The sequence below is a fragment of the Prinia subflava genome, chromosome 24 (assembly GCF_021018805.1).
Source record: "Prinia subflava isolate CZ2003 ecotype Zambia chromosome 24, Cam_Psub_1.2, whole genome shotgun sequence".
Lineage (NCBI taxonomy): Eukaryota > Metazoa > Chordata > Aves > Passeriformes > Cisticolidae > Prinia > Prinia subflava.
This window is the reverse complement of record NC_086270.1, coordinates 1,155,929-1,163,904: the sequence shown is the minus strand read 5'-3', so window position 1 is coordinate 1,163,904 and position 7,976 is coordinate 1,155,929.

Here is a 7,976-nt window from a genome sequence, read left to right as displayed (position 1 = left end):
AGGGGAAGGAAGGGGTGGCCGCTGTCTCTTCCCACTGGGGACAGCCCGGAGCCGCCTCGGGGTCTCTGCTGGGTGCGAATTCAGGCTGGATGAAGATTTTCCATCCCCCTCTGTCCGGGAAGGGCCGGGCTGGGGATTTGTCAGCGTCCAGGCTGAGTGCAGGGGGTTGTGTGTGGTCCCTGTCGCTTTATGGGACTTGGGTAAACACCCGTGGCTTTGTTATGCTCTGAATAGGAAAGTTAGCCCCAAATTAGCGCTAATGTCAGGTCATTTAACCCTTATGGGAGGTCTTTGAGGAATCATAATAGAGCCAAGCAGGAGTCAGCCCGGCCACTCACAGACCCCTGCCAGCTTGACAAAGTGCACCATTATCGTGCTGAGATGAGGTCAAAAATGTAAATACTCCCAGAGCAACCGAGAAAAACTTTCCTCCTGCTGCGCTGATTATTCCCGAAACAGGTGCTGCTCCCAAATCCCTGTGCAAAGGCTACGAACTCCCGTGTTGTTCCTGCAGGAGAATTAACAGTGAATCGGAGCCGGGCTGAGGTCAGCATCTCTCCAAGCAGCGATTTCCTTGACACAACGAAAGGTTAGGGCGGCTCTTACCCCGGTTTCATTGTCCAGCCCTGGACACAAGAGCTGCAATTGCCGTGGAAAATAACAGTGTGCGGCTCTGCTGGGATGGATCGGGAGCTCTGGCAGTGGGTGCAGGCACTGCTGTCCCCCTTTCCCGGGCACGGGAGCGTTTCCAGCCTGCCTTGCCCCTGGGCAGGCCCAGCAGCGCCGGTCCTGCCGTCTGAGGTGGGGTCTGTACATGGGGGGATTCTGGTTTCCAGCAGGGTCCACCCTGGGTGAAAGCTGTGATGGGTTTGGGGATTAAAATCACCTTTAGGAAGGAATTGTTTCCTGTGAGGGTGGGCAGGCCCTGGCACAGAGCAGCTGTGGCTGCCCTGGATCCCTGGAAGTGCCCAAGGCCAGGCTGGGCAGGGACATGGGACAGGGGAAGGTCCTTGCCCGTGACCGTGCTGGGAACACCTGGAATGGGCACTCCATGGGACCAGAGGAGATGGGGATCAACCAACCCAGAGCCCTGGAGCCCTTCTCTGTGCACAGCAAAGGGAAGAACAAAGCCTTCCCCGGTTGGCTCCTTAAACCCATTTGAAGCTTCCATATGGTTTAGGTCCATACTTTAAATCCAAAATTCGGGAGAGAAACCTTGGTCCCTCTTTCCTGGTGAAAACCTGGCTGTGCTTCCCTGAGTGCTCTCTCTAATTCCAGCCTTCCCAGGAGGATTCTCTGGGTTGTTGTTGAGAAATCCTTTCCTGCCAAGCAGTCAGCAGGACCGGAAGCTCCGGATACCTCCCCATCTGCAAAGGCAATCAGACAAAATGCCAAGCCCAGGGGGCAAAACTTCAGTCTTGGTGCCAGTCTTGCTTATTACATATCTGGGTTCTGCAGCCTGCTAGACTTTCATCATATAATTTATTTGCTTCTCAACATCCCTGCAGTTATTAAAAGCACCGTGCTCAGAACTGCCACCCAAGGTTTCTCTAATTAGTACATCTGCCTTTCGGGGCACTCGGGGATTGTTCATTTTACAGCCTCCCCTGGGGGCAGGATTCCATCTGGGCTCCTGCTAGCCAGGGGGGCTGCCCGGGCTCCCGGGGGCCGGGGAGATCACAGGGACAGGGATCAGATACTGCAGGGATGGGCTCTGGGGCAAAGGCAGCCAAAAGTCAAGCTGGGGTCAAGGGGGAGAGGCTCGAGTACCCTCAGCTGCCACGGTGCCAGGGGCAGGGTGTCCTTGTGTGGAAGGAAAGGACAATCCCCAGTGCAGAACCCCCTGGGGAAGGCCCACAGGGCCTGCACTGCCCTGTCTGCCCTTGTCTCCACCGAGGGGTCAAGGCTGGGCTCCCCGTGAGCCTCTCACAGGTCGGGGTTCAGTAGCTGGGAGCGAGGGAAGCTCCTCAGGCCATGGTGTGTCCCCATCCGTGGTCCTGGGCAGGGTTAGGAAGTGTAATGCCATTAATCCCATCCCTGGAGACACAGGCAGGCCAAGTGGGAGCCTCAGCTCTCATTTCTCTGACCTTTCATTCAAGAATGGATAAAATACAGTGAAGTTCTTACAGCAAGGGTTTCAGCAACCTTCTGGCATCCTTCATCTGAGCCCAGTCTTCACCTTTGCCCCTCCACTGAGCTCTGGAGGTGGTTGTGTTGTCCTAGCTCTGACTCAGATTAGATTTTTCTAATTTATCCTAAAATGTTTTCATTCTATGCTGGAAATCAGAGCAGGCACTGCTTTCACTGGCAGTGATTAATCCGAAAGCTGCTGTAGGAGCTCAGAGGAAAAGGTCTCACTGTCAAAGCCATAAATCCTCCAGGCTCAGGTGAAATCCAAGCTTCCTTTTGTGCCTTTTTGGGACTCAGCTGTGCTTGGGTTTTGGCCAGGAGCCCCAGTTCCTGCTGCAGCAGAGACACAGTTTGTGCTGGTGCAGCCTGATTTGTTTGATCTAGCTTCAAACTGGGGTAAAAACACATCTCTAAAAGTCACATCTCCCCCCGTGGTTTGCGTGGGTGAGGAGACTCAGGGTAGGCAAATTTTCCTCATGAAATTACTCCCAGCAGGGTCAGGGCTGCAGATCCCATGGGAGCCCCGGGGGTGGGTCCTGTCCAAGGGCTCCCGTGGGACTGCCCAGACAGGCCTGGGACCAGCAGAGGCTCAGAGGGCTCAGGAGGCAGAGCCCAGGCCCAGGGACACGGGGCAGGCACGGTTTGGGCTCCTGGGCCCCACTGCAGGGCCCTGCAGACCCTTCTTCCAAAGGGCAGCTCCAGTCTCTGCTCCCTGGGAAGGGACAGGACCTTGGGAAGGGCTGGAGCTGTCCCAGCAGAGGTTTAGGTTGGATTTTAGGGATTTTAACACTGCCCAGGCTCCCCAGGGAATGGGCACAGCTCCGAGGCTGGCAGAGCTCCAGGAGGATTTGGACACCGCTCCAGGGTGGGATTTTTGCAGGGTTGGACTCTGTGATCCTTCATCTCTTCCAGCTTGGAATATTCCATGATTTAATCCTCCCTGAATATCACTGATGCAGATAAATCAGGTTTTCCATTCTCAGTGGTCCCCACCTGGCCATCAGTGCCTGGGATTTGGGGACCATAAAATTGTGGGACAGATACAACAGTGTCAGCTCAGGAGGGAGGCAGGTTCTGAGATCACAGAGCAAAAGAGTTGATTGATTTATTTAACAAAGCCCAAGCAACAGTTGGTTTTGTAAGAGGCATGTGCTTCTTGCAGGAGGCATTTTCTCAGAGGAAGGAAAATCCCCAGGCCCCGAGGGCCAGCAGCTCCCATGTGCTCCCTGCCACCCAGGACATTCTTGGTGCATCTCTGGAAATGTTGCAAAAGACCTGTTATTTTTCCACTCCATGGGATAACTGGTACCTTGAAGTGAACTTTCTCTTAATCCCACAACAACAACCTGCCCCGAGAAGCAAATTCCAGCCCTACAGAGGCTGAAAAAATGAAATTTACCTTCTGGATTTGCTGTGCAGGACAGCTCCTGGGTTTGTACATTTGACCTACATGCTGGGCAATCCAAAAACAACCCAATAAGTTCCTACAAGCTTGGGTTAGATTTGTTATCTGAGCGGGTGATGCACTGATAGGATTTGGAGTTGGGTTTCGTTTCAAATGGGAAGATTTTTCTCTGCAGATGTTGGATTCTGGCCTGGCCAGGAAGACGAAGCAACAGGAGCAGGTTGAGTGAGTCAGAGTTAAGTGGGCCTTTATTTGGTATCAAATATGACAGACAGGTGCCAGCAGGGCAGCTGAGCTTGCCCACTGCCAGAGGGTGGAGCAGATGGGTATCTGGGGCTGCTGCTCTCCTCCAGACCCTGGGCAGGGTGGTTGGAGGGAGGATGTTTGGGACAGGCCGTGCTGGGGCAGTTCCAGCTCTGGCAGAGCCATCGGGCACAGCCTGGCTTCCCTCCAGCTTTGGGCTCTGGGGCAGAGGTGTCAGCAGGAGCTGGGCTGGGATTGCCTGATCACACCTCGTGCAGGGCTGGAATGACTCCAGAGGGTCCCTGCACTCCCTTACATAAATCAGGGAGAGATAAATCCTTCCCTGGGCTGTGCCCAGCCTCAGCCATGGGCTCCCCATGCTGTCACACAAAGGGGACACACTGCAGCAGCTCCTCTGAAGCAAGAGATAAAACCCAAAAGTTGAAGTGTGCCCGTTCTCCAGCCCAGAATTGTTCATTTTTACAGGAGGCTTCAGCCCTGCTGGCTCTGCCTGGGCTTTGCTGCATCACCCACACGCTGTGCCTGCCTGATTTCGGGGGCTGTGACTGCAGGTCATGCTGGAGCCCCTGGGGAAGGAGCAGGACCAACACTGGGACATTCCCAAGGGAAATCCAATCTCTGTGTGCCTGTAAAGAGCTGAGGACTCCAAGGACCTGGAGCTTCTCCCCCTGGGCCTGTGCAGGAGCTGGGGCTGTGTTCCCTGAGTGGAACCAGGACAGGTCTGACCCACACGGGCCCTTTGGGCTCCCCAGTTCTCTCCCTGGGATGAGATTCAGTTCCCACAGGTGCTGTCCCCAGCCCCTGCCCAGCCTCTGCCTTTGCCCTTTCATTTGAATGCTTCAAGAGCAGGGGCTGTCTCCAGAGCAGGCCTGGGATCCAAGCGTGGAATCCCAATTCCAGCGACAATTTCAGAGTCAAATCAAGATTGTGGAGCCAACTTCTTCCTCTTCTCTATAAATAATCAACTCCCACAGCTGTTTCCTCAAGCTGTTGTGGGAAAGTCAGCTCCTGCAAAGTGCTGAGGCAGAGAAAGGCAGGATGACTTCTGCTGTGTGCCCATTCTGGCCACCCCAAAACAACCCCTGCTCTGGGATCCCATGAGTGATTCAGATGAGTAATGACAGGTGTAGAGCCGAAGTGAGAAATAATTAAAATTTGCAGTGCTTTGATGAGTCCAGGACTGACCAGCACAGCACTAATATGTCCTGAGCCCTGGTCCTGCCTGGAAACCACAAGCCAGGTCCTTGCTAGGTGGAGGATTGGCTTTAAAATTGCTTCACTTTGTGGGGTGTGTGAGGGAGTTATTTTCCTTTCTGTCTCTTCATTCCTGAGCCTGTAGAAATTGGGGTTTGGAGCGTTTTGCAACGATCCTGAAGGACGGAGATTTTTGTGTAGGGAACACTTTCACATGATGGGATGATTACAGGAAGCCAGGCTTGAAGAGGCAACTAAATAAACTAATAACAGCAAGTATCAGCAGATTTGAGATGAAACCAGGGAGGCTGGCAGGGCTGAGATGTTATTAGTTCCAGATGTTGCTCACAGATAAATATCTCTGGCCTGAGCTTTTCTAATTACTGACAGAAACTGAGCTGTCATGTAAAGATGCCTCTCAAGGCTCCCTGAGCACATTCATTAAAGTCCAGAGAGGGCTGATATCCATTCATATTTTCTTTTTTTTTTAAATTTCTTCCTAGGAAATTGCTGAATGAAATCCCATTTCTGTGCTGTGCTCAGAGGTTGGGATCCACAGCAGGGTGAGGGGAGCAGACACAGGATCCAAACACTCTGGAGCCTGAACCCAAGCCCAGCTGTGCTGCTGGGATCTGCCACGCTCCTGATAAGATTAATTAATTCTGAGCAGCCCAGGACACCTCTGCCAGTGCCATTTCCATATCTCTGCTCAGCCAGGGCTAGTTAAGGAGGAGTGGAGTCAACTGAGGTACCCGAGACCAGGCTCATCCGTGCTGCAGCATCACTGCCTGACATCAGATAACTTCCTGAGGGGAGGCAGCTTTGATCAGGCTGCAGCACTGGGGGAAATGGTTGGGAGCAAGCCCTGATGTTTTGCATCTGGTCCATTCTCAAAGCTGTTTTCATGTTTGAAAGTTTCTCTCGGGGATGAATGGCAGCGCTGAGGAAGTGTGGGCCCAGCCCTGAGCCCTTCCTGGTGCTGCTGGCATCACTGGCACGGGGATCACTGGGGGGAATCCAGCTCCTGGGCTTTTTCCAAGAGGAAATGTGTGTTTGGAGCTGCAGGTGGGAGGGAAGCCCTGTGAGCTGGGTATGTGCTCCTTCGTGGTGCAGGGCTTAGAAAACAAAGTTTCCTTGGAGTCAGGCTGAAATTCCTGTTAAAAAGGAACTGTTTCACAGCTCTCTGTGAAACCTTCCCCGGGCTCCTTCCCTGTGAACATCCCAGGAAGCCTGGGCTGGAATGGGGAACATCCTTGGGACACCTGCAGGCAGCTCCCTCCCGTGCCAGCCTGAACTGGGATGGGCACTTCCCACTTTGCTGCTGCCTTTGGACTGGCGGGTGCCAGGCCAGCTCCGGGGAGAGCACACAGAGAAAAGTGAAACTTCTTCCAGCAGGAGGGGGTGGCTGGGCTGGGGTCGTGTTTGTTTGGGTAACTGGAGCTGCCTGCCCTGGGGTCCCCGAGCTGGGTCAGTTGTTTGCAACCCAAACTTGTTACTGAGCCAGAACTGGTAGAACTCGCTAAGGACAACAGAATTTTCCTATAGCCCCCTGGGCTACAACAGATAATAACAAACTGGCTTGACTCTATTAAAAAGACATTTAAGCATCGGGTCACGTTGTTTAGTGGCACTGGGATCCAGCAGAGCCAGCTGGATTCCCAGGAATCCTGCAGATAGAGGCTGGAAAGCTGGTGGGAACGGGCCAGTGAGGGGGTTGGCCCTCCCGATTTCTCCACAAGGCCAAATCCTCCTTTTCCTTACCCTCATTATTCCCCTGACACTGCAGAGGCACTTGTGGAGCTCTGCTGTGCCTGTGCAAACAGAGGGAAGGGCAGCGCTGCCAGACTGAGCCCTGCAGCCTCAGGAAGTTTGAATTCATCTTTTTGTTCTGCCTTCCCGAGGAAAAAGCTCTGGGAGACGCAGGGAGTCTCACTGGGAGAGGTGATCTGGTTTGGATATCAAAGGATTGAGTGGCACAAGGTGTGCTTTTTGCTGGAAAAGCACCTGAAGCAGCCCCAGCTCACTTTAACCTGCTCCAGGCTGCTTCCTCTTGTTGGGTATTAATTGCTGAAGTGTTTTAATAACCTTTGGTCAAAGACAACTGCAATTCCTGGCACATCACAGGACAGCTGGAAAGGATGTTTGACAGCTGTCAGTGGGAAAAGCCGTGTATCCTAAAGGGATTAGAGTCCTTGCTTTGAAGTTCCTGACGAGTTTTACAGCAGAGAAGCCAGACTGGGAACAGGCAGTGCGGAATGGCTCAGGTGAGGTCACACCACAAGTCATGGATGGAGGGAGAAGCAGGAATTTTGGGGTGTCAGGGACACAGGGCTGGGATGAGCTCAACATCCCGGGTGCCCTGCAGGGCTGGAGCCCCTCTGGGTGCTGCTGTCCCCATCCTGCAGCTGCTGCTGTGTCCCTCACAAAACGCCCTAATCCCAGTCTGCCCCTGGATGTTTGAGGAGGGTTTAACAAGCCAAACACAAGAGCAGCCCTGTTGCTTTAGAGAGGGTGTAGCTGTGAGCAAAATTTGGCCCTCTCTTTGAAACTTTGCAGTTTGTCTTGACTGCTGCATGCTTTATTTTTAGAGCATCATAAAAGGCTTTTGTTCCAGGGTATATTTAACAGGGGAGTGGAAGGGAAGTGGGAGGGTTTTGTTCACAGAGAATGTATCTCTTGGTCTCTTTCTTCTATCCCACCCCCTCACCAGATACTCTTGGAGGGTGGAGTATAAATGAAAAAAAAAAAAGGAGAGAAAATAATAATTAGAAATACTAAAATCATAGTCAAAGGGATTGTCTGGGCGTCCAGGCCTGGAGGCCTCCGAGGCGCCACAAAACTCACATTATCACAAAAAAGACGCAGAAGGTGCCCAAGAGGATGGAAGGGGCAGGACAGGGGTGGTCCTGTCTGGCAGGAGCAGTGCCCGGTGGCACATCCCAGCTCCTTCCAGGGGTGGCACCAAGGCTGTGCCAGCAGAGGA